Below are 21,858 nucleotides of genomic sequence, written 5' to 3'. Positions count from 1 at the left end.
AGTTCCCCGTTTCCACTTGTACAAATGCTAGCACTGGACCTCTGGGTGGAGGAGAAAGCATGGTTTGGCTGTGCTGTTGCTAGAAGGAAGTGACCTGCATCTGGTGTGTACCACTCACTAAAACTGTGAACTAGCTGGCTTGGGGCCACCAGGGCAAGGGCCCCCAGAAGTGGAGGTTCTGCAACCAGGAGCCCTTTCCCTGGAGCTTCTTTTAGCTGCATAAGTGATCTCTGTGTAGGAGAGAGGCCACCAGGAACTTAGTGGCACAGGTAACAAGAGTGCTAAGCCTCTTTAATGGAGAAATGCCTGTGGCTCTGGTCTTGTGAGCAGCCAGCTAATGGTTGTCTTGCCGTGGGACATGTGTGTTCTCATCTAATGTGAAACCTGTGGTTGGCAGTGCCTTTCCTATCCCAAATCCGTCTGTGACTGTAAATCTCCAGACTACTATCACATTATCTTGCTACCTGCTCCTAGAGATGGCAAGATATTATCTGAACCAAATGGGTTCTGTTCATTGCCCTAATCCTTGTTCCAGCTATAGTATCTCTCAGTCCAGCAGCCAGACTTGGTTTTATTCACTCTCATAATAGCCTTAGAAGTAGGGGTTGCTGCAAACAAAGGCTGTGCAGACCTGTATCTGAGAGTAAATAGTAGTAATTGAATGGATGTTTTGCTCTTTACAGCATTAGATCAAGTGGGAAACGGGACCAGCTGGTGCGGACAAAATGTAGGCAAATGCTAAGATGATTAAGGGTATGATTGTGAAGCTAGAGTTTGTCTTGCTAATGACAATATTTAGATCTACAGGGTGTATGCAGTGTTTTGTTACAATTAAGAAAAAATCTAGTCCTAAAGTCTTCCTCAAGAGCTTCTACAAAGAATGTAAAACTTCTATTTCGCTTCCTCTATGGAGCCAAGCTATGTGGTTGAATTTCTTGTTCCACCTCACACATGCGTGGTTGCCTCTGGCTCCAGTTATGTCTAAAATGTGCAAACATGCTTATTCCAATCTCCCTAATGTGACGGTTACATAAAGGATTGCTTATTGTTCAGTTTAGTGCAGTGTTTGGTCTGGGTAAATTCTGCATAAGCTTTCTTTCTGCTTTCAAAGAAAGTCTTTCAACTTTTTAATGCATATCATTCTGCAATAAGACCTATCACATGTATAATAACTGATTAGTTGTGACTGTGCTGCCATGTAGCCTCATGAAATAACTAATGATTCCTTTACTGCTCTATCTGAGCTGGTGTTATATCTGGTCTACATCTATGCAAAAAGGTATCAGATCAATCTACTGTGAACTGCTGCCCCAGTTTCTTCAGCAGAAAGGGACTGGCATCTGCCAGTCTTATTTCATATAATTCCCAAATCCTGAGGATTACTGTTCTATCTTAGACTTAAAATGGCTATAGCCATACTATTTTGTGGTCCAGGTTGGAATTAATTCCATGTTCCGGGACTTGTTTTCAGATATACTTCATTGCATTTGTGGATTTCATCCGCGATTTCTGGCAGGAACAGTGTTTTTTACACCACGCTGTCCTTGGTTTATCATGTCCCGGGGTGCTTATAAGGTGTGTAAACTGCAGGTCTAATTCCTGGGACGTTCTGTTTTCAGAAAGTGGGGACAGATGCCTGCATGAAACATGCTGGGAATTGCTTCTCTGGATAGCTGTTTCCATGGAACTGTGACTAGCCCTTCCACTCAGGACATAATAGCTCTTAAAGTGTAAGCAGAATAGTTTGTTGAATCTTGATAATTCTTAGCTCTTTGCTTCTCTTGGGCAGGTCAAAATGATTAAAGACAATAATTAGTTGTGACAATAATTAGTGGCAAAGATAAGAGTTGTCTTTTGTTTTTTATCCTTTTCTCAGAAGCACCACGTTGGTTTTTTTGTGCCTTTAAAAACAAACAAAAAGTATCGGAGGCTTAATGGAATGTATTTACATGCAATTCCATACATAATTTCTCAGTCTTGTCTAGTTTTCTCCTCCAGATGCGTGTGTTCCAGATACTCACTTCAACATGGTAGCTGGTGATACCTGCTGAAGGGATTTCTAGAACCTGACCTGTCACATAGTCATAATGTCACATGTCAGTAGTAAGTACTTTGTTCAAAGTATGTTTTTATTTTATTTTTTTTGCTTTTTTAAGTGTTCTCCTAACAATTCTGGTATGGAATGTATCAATATCTCATTTATGCCTGGGTGCTAAAACAAACTCTATTACTGTATAAAATCAGATATCAGCATAATTCTCTGTTTACTTTGCTTGGTTTTTTTACTTGAATTTTGGGACTGGGTTACAGGAATTTCTGGAGTTTAATTGTAATTCTCTTTTTGAGTGCAATTTGTAATTTTTTTTTCCTCAAGGTAGGAATTCATGTCTCCCCCTCCCTGTCCCGAAAGTTTGTATCCTCAATGACATTTGTAAAGGACCTAACTAAGAGTACTGCCACTAATGTATATTATTTTATACAGTTATAATTCCTTAATGGATTTGTGATTGTTTAAGTTCAGGCACTTGGTAAATGTGTTCAGTGGTTATTGTTTAAAGTGTAAAATATTTCTTTATCTTCAGTCTTGTCCAGAGCAAAGTTAAGAAAGTTCTTCACATTCATTTAAGTTTTTTGTATGACTCACCTTTCTGGGAGTAGAAGTATCATTTACTATTGATTATCTGAAGGGCGATAAGATTTGTTTCTGTTAACATGTGCTTGAAATTCTCCTTTATTTTTGTAGTAAATCTATATTACTGTGTAGTGGTCTTGTTTAAACAGAGTCTTTTTTTTCCTCCCCTCCTCTGTGACTAATAGGACATGTTAACATCAGAAGTTCAGGTTAACAGAAAGTGCAGAAAGCAGGACAGCAGCAGACTGTAGAATTCTGTATTCAGTGGAACAAATAAATGTAAGTGATTCAAAGCAAAATTCTTGTGATACACAAAGTAAAGGATGTTGAGGAAAATTGCGAATTCTTTGCTGATTTCACAAACTAAAATGGATGGAACTGGTTTGTTGAAGAGAAAGCTGTTGATGGCTTATGTTCCCCCTTCCCCCAAGTTTGAGGGGGAGGATAAAAGTTCTTTTAGTGAAAGGTGAACTTGGGGGAGAGGTCTGGATTCATTTTAATTTGGTGCTACAGATTTCCTATTTGCCAATAGGTTACTCAGGGTAAAATCCAGGAGATTTAAATTTTGCAACATTGACTTTTAGTCAAGATAGCAGACTCAGGGTTTTGAATCATGTTTTGGTTCTCCTGTTTGATGCATGGGAGAAAGTTAGGAATGCCAGAATGCCCTTGAAAAGAGGATTTTACTGCTCAGTGTAGCAAGTAAAACACAGATGAGACTTGAGTCCTTTCACTTTCTACAGCTAAGGTGCTACACTCCAAGCTGCAAGATACTTAAAACCTCTGTGATTATGGTTGTAAGCCTCTTTTGAAGTTTAAAACACTTCTGTGGTTGATGGGTCATTCCTTCTAAAATACTGCTAGAGGTGGTGGTAGACATGCCTCTAGGCAATAATATGGCATTCAGAGAAGCATCATAGGATGTGAGCTGTAGGCTCAAACTTGCATTTTCCAAGCAAATCCTGTCCACTAACAAGTACTTTTTCATCCCAGCTGTGATACTACAAAGGGTGTCTAAGGGTGGCCCTGGTTATCTCATGAACTCTGTCTGACTGCTTGCTGCTAATGAAAGAAGTGGTCTCATTAATAACCACGTGCCTCTGCTGCTGCTTTTGTGTTTGCCTCCTTGGTAAACGATAACAGTTCATTAAAACATCAGAACACTAAACCAGCAAAAAGTGAGTATTTTCTGCTGGTGTGATGAGCTGAATTGTGTATGAGTGGTCTGACAAATGCTGGCATAAGGGAGAAATGGAGCTGGGGGAGCAATGAGCAGTTAGATTGGTACGGCTGTTTCATGGAGCCTTGTCTTAAAAATTAAGTGATAGTAGTCTGCATCAGTTCAGGTCCTCTAATGGAATGAAGATGACCACTTGCAGCTAGCAGTTAAAACCAGCCCTTATTTCTATGTGGAAGTGGCATGCTGCTGATTTTTGGGATGACAGGAGAGAGAAAATGGATTGTGTGCCTCTTGATGTTTGGAGCTGCACAAGGAGCAGTAAACCAAAAAGGAGTTCCCCCTGAAAAAATAGTGTTTCCACTTTTTATGAAGCGGAGGTGTTTTATGTTACTGTTTTGAAGACTTTCCTCATTGCAAAAAATAATACAAGATTTACTGGATTAGAGAGATGGGCAAGAGCAGGCGTGACATCCCAGCCCCGTTGTCGGGGCACCCTCCTTGAGAAAAAGGGGATGATGGAAGTTCTGGTGCCTGTTTTGGGGACTGCAAGAATGGGGCTTTTTTGTTTGGTTGGGTGTGCATAGTGGTGTGTTTTGTTTTGTTTTGTTTTTTTCCCCTTTCAGTCTATGGCTGTAACACTCTTCCTTGTGTGTGTGTTTTTGGGTAAGGCTTACTCGTTCATGTGCAGCATAGGTTGGTGTTAAGTGGGTAGTGACAGGGAAGTACCGTTTTGAGGATATCTGTCAGGTGGCTGCACGCTTTAGCCATGACTAAGTTGAACAAGTTTGGGGCTAGCACAGGAACAAGTGTGTTAGAGAGCTTCACTTACACAAAAGCTTGAGCAATGGCAAACTTAGGTGGTGAGAGGAAGGAGATCGCTGGTGCGTCCTTACTGTCTGTACTGTCAGATGAATACTGTCTGTATTCATCTCACCCTACTGCTGACTCTTACTCTCTTTGTGCTTTAATTATCTATCTGAAGAGAAGGACGAAGAACCTTTCGTCTGTGTAGTCTACCTGGGAAACATTTATTTCAGGAATTGCGTCTTAAAATACAGAGTGAGCACTCATTTTGAGACAGATGTTGTAATGCAAATAAACATTTGTATCTTAGTTTTTGAAATTTCTTGTTTTAATCATCTGCTTTCAGAAAGACTGGATCACATCTTAGTATGATTTGTATTTCTCTATTTGAAACTCCCTGAGGTACTAGTGAATGCAGATGCAACCATTTACTTCTTAGAGATGTGAAACCATTGAGCCTCTGTATCTAATGGATTAGCTGCTGTACCTATGGAGTGGCTACTCCTTGTGGACAAGTGCAGTAGGACTCATGGTTACTGTTGCTGTTTTCTGTGTTACTGAAGCACCAAGGTAGCACTTTTAATGTCCGCTACCACATATCTTACTAGCAAAAGGGTGTAACAGTACCAGCTATCTAACAGTCTGGACCTGGTAACACCATAGCTGACTATTGTGGCCAGACAAGGTCTGCGGAGGGGACAGTTTCTGGAAAAAAATTGGGAACTTTAAACAGCATGCACAAGGATACCTGGAGTATAGCTGGGCTGAATTACATTTGAAAATTCATTACATGAGCCAGTTATTAGTGAGGCAAACACCTGTGTATTTATGGAATAGCTAAAGAATTTTAGCCATGAAAGAAATGTATGATTATAGACTCAGTAAAATTTGTGTGAGAGAAAGTGTTTAATTTCAGTCTGCTCCAGCCAACTTTTCTGTAATACTCTACAAAGCCAAATGCCAAGCTGAATCACTGTTTTAAAAAATTATATCAAACTTGCATGTTATGTGTAACTTAGCAGAAGAAAACAAATATTAAGTGCACTTTGATGGTTTGTTTCCCTGGTGAAGGTGTCTGCTATGTTTACTCAGCTACACTTTGCTACTTTATCCTTAACGTTTGTATGGTATTTTCCAATCTGTAAATTTGTAGGCTCCTTTTCTTTAAAGAGTGGTGATTAAGCATTACTCTGTGCAACTCTGACTTTCTAAATACCCAGCAAACAGCAGAGTTTGAAATACATGATTTCCTGGTTTGTTTAGGTCTGTTATGAGGACAGCTGACCTAGATAATCTCATTGGGATTATATATGGCTTTATTTTTATTTAAAGGTGTGTGTTTGTTGCCCTAAATTTACCAACCTAGCTGTTGTAGGTTCAGTTTTATGGGGGATACAGAACTGTGTGCCAGTTCAAAGTCCAGGTGCTTTTGCCATTTTAAACACTGTCAATTATTCCAACTCTTTGCTTTAAAAAGCCTCTAAATTCGTTAGTATTAGTAATTCAATGAAGTTTTCATTATTACGGCCTGGGTTGTATTAGCAATGATCAGTCTTGAGAAATGAGTGCGTATGCTTTACCCACACACTGTTTTGCCCCATTTCTTTCTAGCACATGACACTGAAGAAACAGGTTTTTTGCTATGGTACTGTTGTGATTTGGCTTTTTTTGTGCTTTTCTGTTCTGCTTTATGTTAGTTAATATTGTAGAGGTGTTCCAGTAATCTGTATGCATGTGCTGGGTAAATCTTGTTTTATGCTGAAAGTAATGGGGAATTATTAGCCTGATGATGTCTTCAAAAGTGCATGCTCTGGTGTTTCTAGAAAAGCTCCACCAATTGTTCTAATAATTTACAAGTCTCTATGCATATACAGATGTTGAGATTTTTAGAATCAGAGGCTCCTATGGGATTTGTTCCAAGCAAAGCAGAATCAGATGTCCTGTCCCTGTTCTGCTGGAGACAAAAATCAAAATTCTTTCTGAATTTGGCAGATAGCTCTTGCATTGGTTTGTGAAGCTATGACTCTTTGTTTTGAATGCCTTCATCTTCATGAAATAGCTTGTACACAGGCACAGAGGTTCTGCTGGTAAGTGCTGGAGTGAGCTACCTTGAAGTGAGGTATGGGACTTTTGTTTAGACATGGAGGTGGTCCAGCAGATATGGCTCAAGAAGATAACTGCAGAGAAGTCTTAGCCTGAGGAAAACTATAAATAATGGATGCGTTTGAGCATGGTTTGATACAAAGGAGGTGTTAAGGTAATGAAAGCTATTGATAAAATCCAACCAATTTGCTGACATCTTCCTGAAACGATCAATTATATAACTCATTTGATTTTCTTAAATTGCAGTGAGCATAGAGGAAAGAGTTGCCTTCAGTCTAGCTAGCTTAGTCCAAGTTGTTTAGTTCAGAGAACAGTTATTTGAGATTCTGACTTTGCAACTGTCTCAGTGCTGCATCTCTCAGAACAAGTTATTTTCCATGAATGTGAACAGGTCTGCTTTGAGGTGAAGTGTTCAATAGAAACTAAACCGGAAAAAAGCTGAGAGTCTTTAAAGTGAAAATATATATTAGCAGGAAATTAGAATGTATATTATTGTGTAAGGTTTTTGGAGAACAGTTTCTGTTTAATTCTGAAATAGTCTGGTCAAAGTCCATGTTTTAAGTTAATTTTGAAAGTGTTTTTTTCTGCTACTCATCTCATAAAACTTAATCATGAATAAAATTCCTTTTTTTTTTGTCAAGCCCCGTTTTTCATTATTCTTCAAATGGGAAAATTTAAAAGTTCTGAACTTTTAGAAAAATTGAAAGGACAGATCTTATCCTGATGAGCCACATTTTCATACCAGGTAGATGAAAACACACTTCCTGGTTATTTTTCTTAGTTAAAATGTTTGCTCAGAAGAGGTAAAGCTTAAGGGGAAGCTTTTGCTTGGAAATCGTCTCCAACCCTTGCTCCTTTACATCAACACCTTTCCTCTTAATTCTCACAGTGCTCTCAGGAGGACTTGCTGCCTGTCGCTGCTATAGGTCAAAGATGAGGTGCTATTTGCAGACTGGTTGATAACCTACAGCCTGCGGAGGCCTCTGACTGAATTGTGCAAGGGTTCCTTCTTCCTGCAAAAGCACTGGAGGGTTGACAAGCTGTCTCAATACACAATTGTTTTCCAGTGAAGTGGTTCATTTTATTAGCACAGGGATAATGGTTTGTGCACCAAAGAAGTACTAGGAACACAAGTGGAGGAACGTGTTACTGGAGAAATCTTGCTCTTCAAGGCAAGCTCTACCTTGTGGCTGTTACGTCCTAAGCTAGGTTACCCTAAGCAATGATCCTGGAGTAGGCAGGTGTAGTGCAAGCTTTTTCTTCCTCCCACGATCTCATTTTAAGTTTGATCTTTTTTTAATGTTCTAGGGTTAAAAATTACATTAGTTCCTGAAGGCGGAAGGGTTTGTCCAAAAGATACGCTTCAAAAAGGAATACAAAATACAAGAAGTTAGGTTATTAGAGGTTATAAGTAGGCAGTGAGGGCTATCTATTTAAATAGAGATGACTTGCAAAGCTTGTGTGTGTGTGGGTTTTTTATTCTTCTTTATGAATACTGGAGCCACAAGGTCTACCTTGATGTCTACCTTAAAATCAATTCTGGATACAAAAGTGAGAGAAGTATCTCACAGTTATGAAAAGTCGCAAATCTGTAATTTCATTTTGCAATTAGTTCAGTCATGTCAACTGAAGCTTTTCAGGCTCAAAGTTAGCAGTGTTCATGATTAATCTAATAATTTAAAATTGTGTTAAAATACTTAGACTTAAACATCCAGAAATCTGCACAGTAATTGTAGCTTTGGTGACAATGAAGATATATCCATTGAAGCAGACAGCGTGATTCCTGAATGCTGAGTAGGCTGGAAAAGAACAGTGACTGAAAATGGATAATATTTTTCAGCTGACAAGGCTTAAAATATGAAGCCTTCTCTGTAGGAATCCTTCCTCTAAAAGCAATTCCAACCCAAATGTTAAGAGAATCTTGGGTGAGCTGGTAGCAGTGAATGTCCTTTTCCAAATCCTCTCCTGATCCTCAACTCTACTGGGCCTGTAGGAGTGTTAACCACGAGTGGCCATCAAAGATGCTGAAAAGGTATGGGGTGATAATTTTTTGATTCTGACTATGGGAGGTTGAATACAAGCTGATACTCTCAGAAGAGAGTCTTTATCAGCAGCATTGTGAAGTCCCCAGCCTGTTAATAAGTGCTAATGTCAACCTTCAGGAAAAGAGCTTGCTTCCTGGATGAGTATGATTTCTAGAGAGATCAGTATTTGTCTTAATACTGCTACCAAATGGACATGAAGTCTCCATCTCTAGAAACATTTTATAAGTCATCCTAGTACGGCTTTTGTTGACAAAAATAGAACTTTAAAATAAAAGTAATAAAGTGAAAAGAATATATAAGTTTGGAAATCACTGATACTGAAGCAGTTTTATATTGGCTATTCTTACATATGGCACTAGAGGCAATTTGAAAAGAAATTCTGCAAAATGTAAATTTATCAGGAGGATTTGAGGCTAATACATGCAGACTTGCAATGGGAATTTCCTTGCCTTTGGAGTGTAACTGGTTGTGGAGGCAAATTGTTCTTCAAGAAAGATAATCTGTAAAAGGAGCTGTGACATACTTTACCAGAAAGGTGCAAGACTGGTTTTACTTATTCATTATCTCTTCTGTTGTTCTCCTAAACTTTAAGGCAATTTAGATCTCAAGAACAGAAAAGGATGAATTTCTCACAAGTTTCCTTTGCTTTGTTAAATGAGGCTTTCTTGAAAATATGTATCCAAATGAAGCAGGACTAAGACAAGCTCTAGTGTCATTAATAACAAGATAAAAAGTACCAAGTTCCAGTTAAGTAAAAGTGTACACTTAAATCTGTATTAAAGCAATCTCCTGCTTTTCTGCCTTAATTATCTTAATTAAGGCAGACATCAGTTACTTTGAAACTTTCAGTGTAATACTTCAGGTCTCTCAAAGCTTTGCTTAAGTAATTGGAAGGAGAATGTTGCCAAAGTCCAGAAGAATTTTGAGTTGTGATTTATAGTTTTTCTGCTAGGTGGACTTCACAGACTAAATTTAAGACATGTTACACCAATTACTAACTTTAGTGCAGTTGCAAGCAAGGCAGATGAACACAGACTTGAGCATTTCCTGATACAGACATTAGACTCACAATCATTTATGTAGGTCTTCTGAAACAATTCCTGGAATTGGCAAAATTGCACTTTACCTCTTTTCAATGCTTTGTTCTTACGGTGCCTTAATTACAGTTAACCATAAAGTTCCAAGTGGAACAGTTTTTGTCAACAACACTGGCAAACTGTAAAAAAAAAAAAAAAAAAAAAAAACACTAGATTTTTTTTTTTTTCACCCTACCAGGGATACTAACACTTTGTCGGTGTAGGTGGAGTAAAAGCCTGGACTTACAGGCTGTAGGTTACCCTCTGTACTTGCTGAAAGGTCAACTGCAGGTTGCTGTTCAGTCCTGATGTGCTGAGCTAGTGCTGTCTGCCATATGTTGAAGCCTGCTGGTTATATCAAAGATGGCCTGCTCTTAGCTTAGAATCCAAATGCAGCCTTTAGGACAGTTGTTCCCCCTGCTCCCTGGCCTTTTAAAATGCCTAAATGTAGCGAATATTCACTTCTCCTGTGGGATTTTCTTTGGATTGCTGACTCATAGAGATGCAACGTCAACTGAAATTCAGCAAGGCTTATAAGCTAGTGCTTATCACTGTGCATACAGACCAGTAATATCTTGAGGTCCCAGCTGGAAGCAGTATAGCTGCTGCTCCTGAGCTCCATGGAGAATTGCAGTTCCCACCAGAGAGCAGGGTCTGTACAGAGCAGACCTCTGTGTCCCAGACTGCACTGGTTGGCTTAAGCTGCTGCCCAGAGTTGGGTCTGTCACAGTGATGCTGGCTTTTGCAGAGCCACTCTGAAGGTGCCTTTTCACTGTGCTTCCCAGTCTGCTTTTGCTTTTTGGAGGAGCTGGGGAAGTGAGAAGGGGGTTGTTCGAGTGAGGGCAGTGCTGGACCCCTGCTCTGGCAGCCCTGCACTTTACTGTGTTTGTCATGTAGGGCATAACTGAGGCCCCTGAGAAACCTGGAAACTGTGAAGCAGCTCTGTAGCTCCTGAGCTTTAGTCTCAGCTGAGCTGGGGAAAGGCTGTGAGCAGTGGACCTGGCTGATTCAGCTTTGGTGGGTCCTAGCCTTTGCTGCGGAGGGTAATAGGCATGCGAGAGCTCAGCCCGCCTTTCTCCTAGATAATGAGAGTGTCTCTCTTTGTACCGATTCACTCTGCAAACAGTGAGCTCTGTAAAAGGGGGTCCCAAGTTTACAGAGTTGTCCGTTCCTAGATAATGCAGCTGCAGTAACTGCTTTCCCCTCTCTGTTCTAAACGAAAAAAATTACTTTGCAGCGTTGTGTCTCCTCTTCACCTTGATAGACAAAGTTAAAAGGAGTAATACTTCTTTAGCAGTGGAGCACAGCATTCATTTCCGTAGCTTTGTAAATCTCTGTGGTGTGGAATATGTGTTCTAGCTGCTAATAGCACATCTCCAATTAAACTGATTTGTTTCTACTATACTCTGAATAACTAAAGCTTTAAGACAAATCCTCAGACTTTCTGTGAAGTGTGTCCTAATCCGGAGTTTGGGTCACAGGCAAAAATCAGTTTAAATGAAAGTTTTGTGGAACCTGGAGAACGGTTCTGTTAAAATTTGGTGTAACTGACCCGTGCAGTTTCAGAAGCATGTGACTGGGGTTAGGATATGGGTACTGTGCTGGCTGCACATTTGTCCTGTGTTAGCTCCAGGCATGCCTTGGCCATTAGCCTTTATGAAATTCCCTATCAAGATAGTAAGGTACAGAGTTCCCAGGTTGTCTGGAACGAGGACTCTGATACCCTGCAGAGTAAGCGTGCTTATCTGGAAGGTCCAAGTGTGTTTGGGCAGATGTCCTTAACGAACTTGGCTAGTCAGAGTACTGAAATGTTTGTCTCAAGAGAAGAATGCTTCTTAAAGTGCTGAGTGAAGCAATGAATTGGACCACGTTTATTAGTTTTACAGAAACTTCCCACATTGAATGGTGACCTAATTAGGCCTATTGACTTTTGGCCCATGGGGTGTGTTATCGCAGCCTGATTCTTCCCCTGGCCCCAAACGCCGCAACGTTTCCTTTTCCAAGGGAGAATCGTGGCAGCTTTCAAACAGAGCCGGTCTCATCTCTGGTGCGCAAACATCCATTCCTCTTTTTACGTTTAACTTGTCACTGTTTGGATAATGGCTTATGTTGAGCATCTGTTTTCCTTGTTTTGTTGTGTTTTCTTTCCTTACAACACCGTTTTAAACTACATCAATGTAGTCTTACTGTAGATCTTCCGCTAGGTCAGCATACGTAGTAGTTAGAAATTAGATGTAACGCAATTTCATTTGGTAAACATCTGTGCTACACAAAGTAGACCTAAAGTGGCAAGGTGGTGTTCTGTTTGAGCTAGCTCATGCTCTGAACTGAGTTTGTTTTGCTTTTTGTTTTAAGACTTCAAATGTTGGATTCTCCTCATGTCTCTTGGCAAGTTATTCTGGTGGCTAGAAGTAAGGTAAAATATTTGTCTAGTATTGACTGCAGGAAAAAGGCATAAGATGAAGGGAAATCTGTTGTTTGAAGTCTCTTCTTGATTTAGATTATAATCAAGTTGTGGTTTAATGTTCTCTTATATGTTAAAGACATCACTTTACCTCAGTATAAGAACTCAATTTGATTTTTTTTTTTTTCCCTTGGTGAGGGTGGGGTGGGAGGGTAGGGGACCTGATTTTACAATGCTTCTCTTCAAATGTGAGCACTACAACTGTACGCAATGCTTCAGTGATAAATGCGCAGGAGACATGGTGAGTCTACTGCTGATGGCTCTTTCCCTTTTCACATGTTACAGGGTCAGGCTGTCTGTCTCTGCATCGTCATGTATTTCCCTAGCCCGCAACCCTCTTCTCAGCAGCACTAGAATCCACTATAGTCCCTATGATTGAAATTTAGTCTATATTCTTTTTAATGTATGTATGATCTTATGTTTGGTTTGTCATAATGTATGTTGAAATAAATTCACTGTGAGAAGGAATCTGGCAGTATAACTTGTCCTTTGCTGTTACCTCTCGGGAACTTGTCAGTTTCTCGTATGAGCAAACTTGACTGTTAATTACTGCTTCTCAGGTGTAAATATAATACAGTACTAAGCCTAAAGCTAATCTCTGCTGGACACAAATAGAAGTACCTTCTTTTCCTTTGTTTTATGGGCTCCTATTTAGCTGTTAATCCAATTAATTGATCACAAAAAGTAACCATTTAACATGCACCCACTTGAAGATTACATAGCTAAATTTTCTGTGGTTTGGATGTCTTTAACTCAGTGTGAAATCGTGATGTTGGGAGTTACTTTGTGATTATAGTGATTCTTTCTGGCTTAAAATGTATTGACCTGTCTATTTTGGAGGTTGTGACAGAAAGAGTGAGATTACACTTCATTCTTTATTTGTTAAATATCTGTATTATGGCGGTTAGAAGACTTTCGAGTACAGAGAAAAGAATATTTTCATTACAGTATTAATATATGGTCTGATTCATTTTCAGATTAGTAATATCAGAAAACATGCATTACAGATATTCTTAGAAGCACTTCCTTTAATTTGATGAATAGCTAGTATTGCTGTTACAAGAGCTTCCAAAAATATGAAGCAAACATTAGAAACTGTAGAATGCTCCGTCTAAAAATATTTTATTTGCTGAATGTAATATGACTTACAGTAGAAAAAGCAGGATGTAAAATAAAATATTTCAACAGTGTAGGTCCGACTGAACTGTGCAAGTCAAAACCTGTTCATTCTCTTCTACCGCATGTGTTCTGATTCATATGTACTACAAATATTGTACAGGATATGTTTCAAACTAGTCGAAGTTGTTTAGAGGAACTTTTCTTAGAGGAGTTCTTAGCAAGATGGAGTTTAGTATTGCATTTGAATGTTTAAACATAATAGTCATTTTTCCAGAGAATTTGAAAAACATATTGTGCTTCACTGCTTTTTTAGTGTAAGATGTTGTCCAAATTTTTGGAAATAAAGCCAGAAACAGCAAACCAAAATCTGTTTGAAATAATATTTGATTTGATACATCTGAAAGCAGTTTATGAAAAATGTTGTTAGAAACCTCAAATGGCACCCTTCAATTTAAAGTGATAATAGAATGAGTCACTCAAAAAAACCCCCCAAAAACTCTATAGCACTTTTTGTACAGTAATAGGAAAAGGGGTTGACTCTGGATATAAAATGCTGACCTTCATTGTATTTGCATAGGCAGAATTATCAACATTGTATTGTAAAGGCTCTGGTACATTTTTGGTGTGTTGATACATTCTTCCCTTTCTCTGCTGCTTCCTCCCACTTAAGAGTTTTTGTCTTTCTCCATCTGCTTTTAGAAGAGAGGAATGCTGTACACATGAAGACCTCTGAAACTGTAACTTGAATTTAGATTTGACATAAAGCTAAATTATTACCATAAACTCAGATTCTAGAAATATGCAAAGTAAAGTTCTGTTTTTTATTTAAACAAATATAGATAAACTGCTCAATTAGACATTAGGAAATTAACTGTCCATATTGTCGTGACTGATACCCTGCAGAGTGAAGAAGCATCTACTGTATAAATCGCGCACGCACTGTCTGTGTTTGTGTCTCATCTTTTCTCCATTGAGAGGGATATTAAAAAAGATGAAAGTGGGTTAAATTAAAAAAAAAAAGTTGAGACATTTGTCACATTAACACAAGAAGTATTCGACAGTATAATACAAACTACTATGGTGCTGCATGTTTATCAAATATGAACTAGTTCCTCGTTTTACTTAAAGATTTTAGTCTCTGTTGGGTGAGTTTGTGTAGAGGAGCAGTGGAATGTGTATTTCTTATGTTAGTATGCAGAGAACTTAAAATTTCATTGTTAAACTAATAGCTGTGGTTGCCCCGTGTAACCTCACTGAGAAATAAAGATAATTATGTGCTGTGAGCTGATGTTTTGCCTTTAAGAAGATTCTTTTAAGCTTGTCACATAGGAAGATCTGTTAACAAGATTCAAAGGCCATTCCACTCGCTGTACACACATAAGATCTTTTATGAAGAGCATCAGAATTTTACATCTATGTAGTTATTTCTAAAACAAACAGTGACTCTTCCCCCTCTCCCTCTGTTTTATATAAAAGACACAAGACTTAATTAAAAAGCCTGATTCATCTTTGGACTGTTTTTTGAGAAAGATCTGTAAAGTAGTTTAGTCCTAGTGTTTAAGCAAAGAAGTTTTTCTATAAAGTTAGTAATTTTTTACTTTAGAGAGATTTCCCTGTGGCATTTAACATCTGACACCAAAGAATCATATATCTGATATGAGAACTGAGAAAAGAAAGAATTAAAACAAATTAGCTGAGTCTTCATAGCCAGATGCCTAAAAATGGGACATAAATAGTAATATTAAATTTCCTTTTATATCCTCTTCAACTTTATGTAATACTTACAATTGAAAATAATCTTCATTAGAAAATACAGAAATTGTTTGGTATAAAAATGGGGAGGTTGCCCATTTTCTTATGAATGTTGCAGTTTCTCAAATTTTATTGGCTTTGGTGGTCTTGAGGATAGAAAAACTTTCTGTAACAGCATCCTGCATTTCTTGGATCTATGTATACAAGTAGCACTGAATCTTAGAAACAGTTTCAAATGGAGTAAACCACGTGCTTGTTGAAAAAAAGAAAAAAGTCTTGCTCTATTTCCATAGATTCCGTGTGTCTCCTTAGCGCAAGGTTTCTGGTTTTCACTGTATTCCTAGTCACTAGAAATTCTCATCTGTAGTGTGTTTACACTTATAACTATTATTCTGAGTTACAAAATTTCTGAAAAAACAGAATAGCTAATTAATTTGATAATGAAAATCTCTGACTACATTCAGACAAAGTTTTTTCAGAGATGACAGATACTTTTCAAAAAAGTACGTGTGCGGAGGAGAGCACACTTGGATGTTATCTAGGGAATTGTTTTGAAAGTTCAAGATAAGTTAACGCGGTTCAGCTTCCCTGGCGAAACGTTGCCTCTTGATGGCTCTTGTTGTTCTGGCAACCATTGGGTTAGTCAAAGGTACACCAATGCTCGGCTATTGCACACACCTCCCTGCTGCCCTCATGTCACAGCTTTAGTGATATGCTGCCATTATGGCTTTTCTGCCTGGTCTGTCATCTTAGTCTACCCTGGCTAACCACTATTTCCATTTTCTGCCCTTAGCAGAGCCATAAAGGGAAACTGTAGACCACTTGAAATAAATCTATACAGTCATTGAGTTATCCTCAGAATATGCTAAACAATGTGTTCACTTTAGTAAAGCTGAGTTAGGAAAACATTGGTTGGGCAGGTAATAGGTGGCTTCTTTTGTCTGTTTTTTTTTGTTTTGTTTTGTTCATGTGGGCAAACCAGTTTTTCTTGTTCAGAGGTAACCAATGTAATATAAAATACGTGTATTTGGGTTGTAGTTCCTCCTTTTTATTTATGATCTAGTATTTTCGGGAGTTGTTTTTGAGCTTTCCTATGCTGCTTATACTAATCTTGACATTTCAAACTGTAAAACTGTAATGAAATCAAAAATATGCTTCAGGAAAACTAGCAAAAAAAAACCCCTCTGTAATTCAGCAGCTGAAGATCTTTTATTTGTTTTTTCTCTTTATGAATATCTACTACTATTTGTTTTTTATTTAGTTGTATACATAAGTCTCAGTACACATGTTCAATTTAATGCAGACAGGTGACCTGATGAGAACTTAAATTATAATATTTAATAATATTGTCCTGGTCAGATCAGTGTCTCCAAAAATAGTGTCCTTAAGCAAGCTTTTTGAGAAATTTGGTTTAGAGAAGTTTGCTGTTGCACAGTTAGTGCTCAGGAAGGCTCTGATGGGCTTCTTACTGACTTTCACATTGAAGACTAACCTTTGATATTTCTACTCCTTGAGAGAAACTCTTTATTAAGGATGTGTTTCCTCCGCTTAAAAATATTCAAGTCCTGGAATGCATGTAGTTCCTCAGTAAAGAGGTTATTTACACTATAAAGTTAAGAAACTATTGCTGGAGCCTTCAGGTATTGCATTGAATTTCTTTTTTTGGGGATACTATACTTAAAAACAAGTAAAGGAAAACAATTCTCTAAACAAAAGATTTTCCCCCCCCTGCCCCCCCGACTGCTGTAGCAAGCATATACAGGACAGCAAATCTTGTTTTTGTTGACGGCTGTTAGCGGTAGCCATAAAATTGGGTGAGATCTGGTAACGTAGCCAAAGCTTTATTTGGAAAAAGAGCTGATGAAAGAGGATGGTCCACAGCATGGAAATGACCCTTTACACAAGTTAATCCAGCCTTCTCAGTGGTGTGAACTAAATTCTATTTCTTTAGAAGCCGAAGTGGTAAAAGACCAGATGGAGGCATCTCATGAGCTGAAGCTGGCCTGTGGATCATCAATGAGAACATTCTGCTTTGCTTTTCTGAAGCTTCTTCTGAAAGCATATGTTGCTAACAAACTAAATCCTTTGGATCTTATGGTAACTGTGCATCTCCTAAAGTATTGAACGGTACCAGTTGCTGGAGAAGAATAGTTCTTTTTAAATCTTGTGTTAGAAGTGTTTCTTGCTGGAGTGTCTGCTTAGCTTTTGAGAACACTGTGCTTGTTGGGACTCATGATGAATGAGGGTGAAAAAGGCTTTTTAAAACAAACAAAGACCCTCGTAACTGTGGCTCAACTGTATTACTGATCTGAATGCTTTAAAGTGATGTCGAGGCATTTCTGATTTAAGTGAAGCTAGTCAATCACACTTTTACCTTTGGATGAGTGCAGAAAAGTGGCTTTGAGCAAAAGAAGCTCTCTTAAGCAAAAAATCTCTGCTTTCTGTGCTCAAATGGCCTCCTTAGATGTAGGAAATTCAGGGTGATGTGAATATAGTCAAGTTTCCAGTCAGCTTTTGGGTTGCTTGGTCAGAAGTGTATTGAGATGGACACAGCTTTGAGTGTGCTTCCTTTAGGGAGTGGAATCACTACCTCTCTTGGCCAAAATGAGTATTCATGACAAAAGCGCATCCGAGGCTAGTGATGTTGTGGTTCTGATGCCAATACCTGGATTTTCACTTATATTGAGCAGTAATAAAATTTTGCTTTTTTTGAATGTGTGGGAGTTAATGGTATCTAGTGCAAATCTCTCCATATAATTAAATTATCCTAACTTTTGTAGAGTTCTTCTTCTCTACAGGTTTGTTTTGGCATGTGTTCCATGGGGTTTGGGATCTCTTGGGCTAATAAATGAATTTGTGCAAGTGTGATGCATTTTCATTAGTAACAACACTTGCTCAGGCATAACTTTGTATTTAGCACCACACTTAAACAAACCAACCCTCTCCCGCACCCCAAAACTCCACTGTTGTTTCTGAAAGTACCACTCCCAACATTTATTCATCTGCCATCCTACTTTCATTGATCTGGTTGTGGAAGCTAGTTGAAGCAGATGCAAGAGCTGCATGGTAGCTTCAGTTTTAGTGTGTTTTAGGGTCAAACAAAAATGGATGTTGGAAATGGGAAAACTGCACTGGACTGATGATACATATAAATGTGAGTCTTGCCAAAAGCACTGAGCCAAAAATGATTGCTTGTTTTGGAATAGACTGAATTTTGTTGAAAGGCTTATTTGGTAAACCTGCTGAATCATTTTGGGGGCCACTAATTTGTAGGGAGCTAGCTAAGGGTGCTCTATTCTTTCCTCTTTTGTTGCTGTTTCTTCAGGCATTCAGACTGCTGCCAAATAGGTGCCTATAGCAGTAGCCTTATCAAGTCATGCGGTGGAAGAGTGTCTCTGATGCCTCTGGCAGGAGAGGATTATCCAAGGGGAGCAACAACAGCGTCCTCGGGGCATAGGAATAGAAGACGACGTGTCACAATGTATATCTACGTTTAGGAGGAAGAGGAGCAGTAGAAAAAGAGCATTCATGTTGCATTGATTAGTGAAAGCCACATACACACTTGCCCGTAGGCTGATTGCTTGTGAACTTGAGGCAGGGAAGATTGTGGTGTGGAATCCCATAGCCACATTTTGTTACCCTGAGAATTAGTTTCTGACACCCGATGCTTAAAAGAATATTTGTGTCTGTCCAAGGCTCTCTGAAAATTCAAATATATTTTTCATTTTTAAACAACTTGGCTAAATATAGTTGTTAATTTTGATGGACCACTAAAGTATATCTAGATTTCTCCAAAACTCATTTTTATTTGTCCTACTTATGAGGTTTGAAGTTATAAATTATTTCTAGAGAGAAGCTAAAGTCTGAGAATAGGTTCTTTTTTATAATCATGAAGATCTTGTTTTCATCTGTCTTGACATGACAGATGTCAAGCTGTTAACATCATCTCTTCTGTGTATTTCTGAAGCTTTCACTGCTGCTGTTTATTAGGAACACTTTGTTTAAACTAGCTTATCACCCTAAATTAGGGTTTGTAACTAATTCTCGGGATCGCTCCTGGCACCTTTTAAAGGTGAGTGCAACACTTGGTACCCTCTGATGTTAAAATGGACTTCAATATGTACTTATTAGTAGCTCAGTCATTTAATTGTTATGCACAGTCAGGTTTTTTTGATGCATATTTTCAGGTGCTAGTGAGTTATTCAAATCATTTATTCTGACATTTGACATTTCACCTCTCAGCATCTGTATGACAGTGCTGTGTCCTAATAATGCTGGGCAGGTTGTAATGGGGAATGTGTAAGGTGGAAGAGCTGTATATTCTAAAACACCAGAGTAGGTAACCACTGGGATGCATCATTTCAGTTTTCTGAAAGTAACAATTCACTTTCATCACACTCTTATGAGCAGGGAAATTGTGCTCCTGTTCAAGGAGGTGGTTGTCTCCCTACCTAATCATGTTAATTCCAGTGCATATCACATCTGTCAAATAGGCTCTTTATTTTCCACCATGGCAGCAAACTTGGCCATCATTAACACGATACTTGTGTTGTAAGGTTAAGTAGGGAGGAGAGGCAGTTTAGTGCTAATTATAAACAGTTGATTAAGATTTTATTTGTTCATATTATATTACAAAGGTTTGAATTGTACTACACCAATTAAACTTTTCAATAAAAATGTGTTTTCCCTTATTTTGTGTTTTTTTTCTTTCTTTTTTTTTTTTTATTTGAGCTTGACAATTGCACCTCCTGCTTGTGTGTGTGTGGGAGAAATGTCAGTAATATAATTCAGAGAAGACATGATTGGGAGTGTCTTTGGAGTTTATTTTTCAGACTAATGTATCTCAACTGGCTATTGAAGGGAAGGAAATACTACTCCCATGCACATATTGTTTCCCCCACCCCCAACACCCCACTGCAGGGAAGATCAATGGCCAAAGCATGTAAAGGACACTTTCTGGGGTTTGGGGATTTTACAGCAAATTTTAAAACATTAGGACAGTGTGATATAAATACAAAAGCAACTCTGTCATAAGCTACTTGCAGGTCATCAGTGGCATGTAGCTGCACTCTTAAGGAGGTAAGATACTACTGCATTAAGTCTTCAGAACACCCAAGACTGCTTTGGCAGCTCTTTTCCTGTCCTCTTGCAAAGGGTATATGTAATGTGGTTACACTGGCGGAATACATCGATGCTTTAACATAACTGTTGACTTGAAGCAAAACGTTTAGGGTCATTTTATTTAACTTACAATAAAAATATCTAGTACACAAGGTGGTAAGACTATTATGTTAGTGCCTGGAGGCATCTACTTAGATTAAGTGAGAGGTGAAGTAGTTATCTTCAAACCAAGCAGGAAGTCAGTTGCAGGCTTGAGGAGGTCGCCTGAGTTGTGTGAAAGCATTTGTACTTCCAGAGGACCATACAAGCACTTAAGGCTAGATTTGCTTAGTGCTGAAGTCTTTTTGAAACAATGTGTGTACAGCAGTATAAATGCATATTCATTTTTCAAGGTGTTTTAGATCTAAGACTACACAAGGAGGAGCCTTAGGTCATGATTCTGACATGCATTTAAGCCATCAGTCCTGCTGATAAAAGCAGCCTTTTTCAGTGCCCTTGTATTGAGCCAGCGGAGAGTTGCTTTTTTAGCTGGCTCATTTCCCTTATCCTTTCCTCTGTGCAGCCACACAAATGGTTATGCTGCCAGTATGGTATGAAAAGTGATGCAGGTAGGAGTTGACAGACAGCATGAGGAAACATTTAAACAAAAGGGCTATATACAAGTCTGTTGGACCTGAGGGGATGCACCCACATGTGCTAAGGGAGCTGGCCAATGTCAGTGTGAGGCCACTCTCTTTGAAAGGTCATGGTGATCAGGAGAGGTTCCTAAGGACTAGAAGAAAGCAAAAGTCTCTCCTATCTTCAAGAAGAGCCAGGAGGATCTGAGGAACTACAGACTGGTTGGTCTCAGCTTGATTTTCGTAAGGTGATGGAGCAAATACTCCTGGCGCCCATTTCCAATTATATTAAGGACAAGAAGGTGACTGGGAGTAGTTGGCATGGATTTATGAAGAGGAAATCATGCCTCACCAACTTGATAGCCTCCTTTGATGAAATGACTAGATTGGTGAAAGAGGGTAGAGCAATTGATACTGTTTATGTTGACTTTAGCAGTGCTTTTGAAACTTTCTCCTGTAACATCCTCATTGACAAACTGATGAAGTGGGGGCTAGCGAAGTGGACAGTGAAGTGGACTGAAAACTGGCAGAACTGCTGGGCTGAAGAGGTGGTGGTCAGTGGCAGGAAGTCCAACTTGAGGCCAGTTACTGTGGTGTACTGCAGGGATCGATACTAGGGACTGTTTACCAACACTCATTAATGACCTGAATGATGGGACAGTGTGCACCCTCAGCAAGTCTGCAGATGATACAAAATTGGGAGGGGCGGTTGACACACCAGATGGTTGTGTCCATTCAGAGGGATCCTGACAGGCTGGAGAAATGGGCTGACAGCAATCTTGTGAAGTACAGCGGGAGAAATGCCAAGTCCTGCACCTTGGGAGGAATAACCCCATACACCAGTATAGGCTGGGGGCCAAACAGCTGGAAAGGTCCTGGTGACAAGTCAAACATGAGCCAGAGAAGTGCACCTTTGTGACAAGTAAGGCCAAAAGCATCCTGAGC

General features: G+C 39.0%; 1 protein-coding gene across 8 annotated transcripts in view; it reads left to right on the top strand.

Annotated features, from left to right (window-relative positions):
* The window catches only part of NUMB (NUMB endocytic adaptor protein), a 101,090-nt gene that overhangs the window by 9,106 nt on the left and 70,126 nt on the right, over positions 1-21,858 (top strand). The window contains exons 2-3 of one of the 8 annotated variants that reach the window (XM_064512559.1): positions 1,986-2,103; positions 2,818-2,911. The exons of 6 other annotated variants lie outside the window; for them this stretch is intronic. The gene's annotated coding sequence lies outside the window, so the exon portion shown is untranslated. The remainder of the gene's footprint in view (positions 1-1,985; positions 2,104-2,817; positions 2,912-21,858) is intronic. One more of the 8 variants, XM_064512560.1, reaches the window with a different exon arrangement.

The sequence above is a fragment of the Dromaius novaehollandiae genome, chromosome 5 (assembly GCF_036370855.1).
Source record: "Dromaius novaehollandiae isolate bDroNov1 chromosome 5, bDroNov1.hap1, whole genome shotgun sequence".
Taxonomy (NCBI): domain Eukaryota; kingdom Metazoa; phylum Chordata; class Aves; order Casuariiformes; family Dromaiidae; genus Dromaius; species Dromaius novaehollandiae.
Note: the sequence above shows the minus strand (reverse complement) of the source record. Positions and strands in the feature narration are given on the sequence as shown.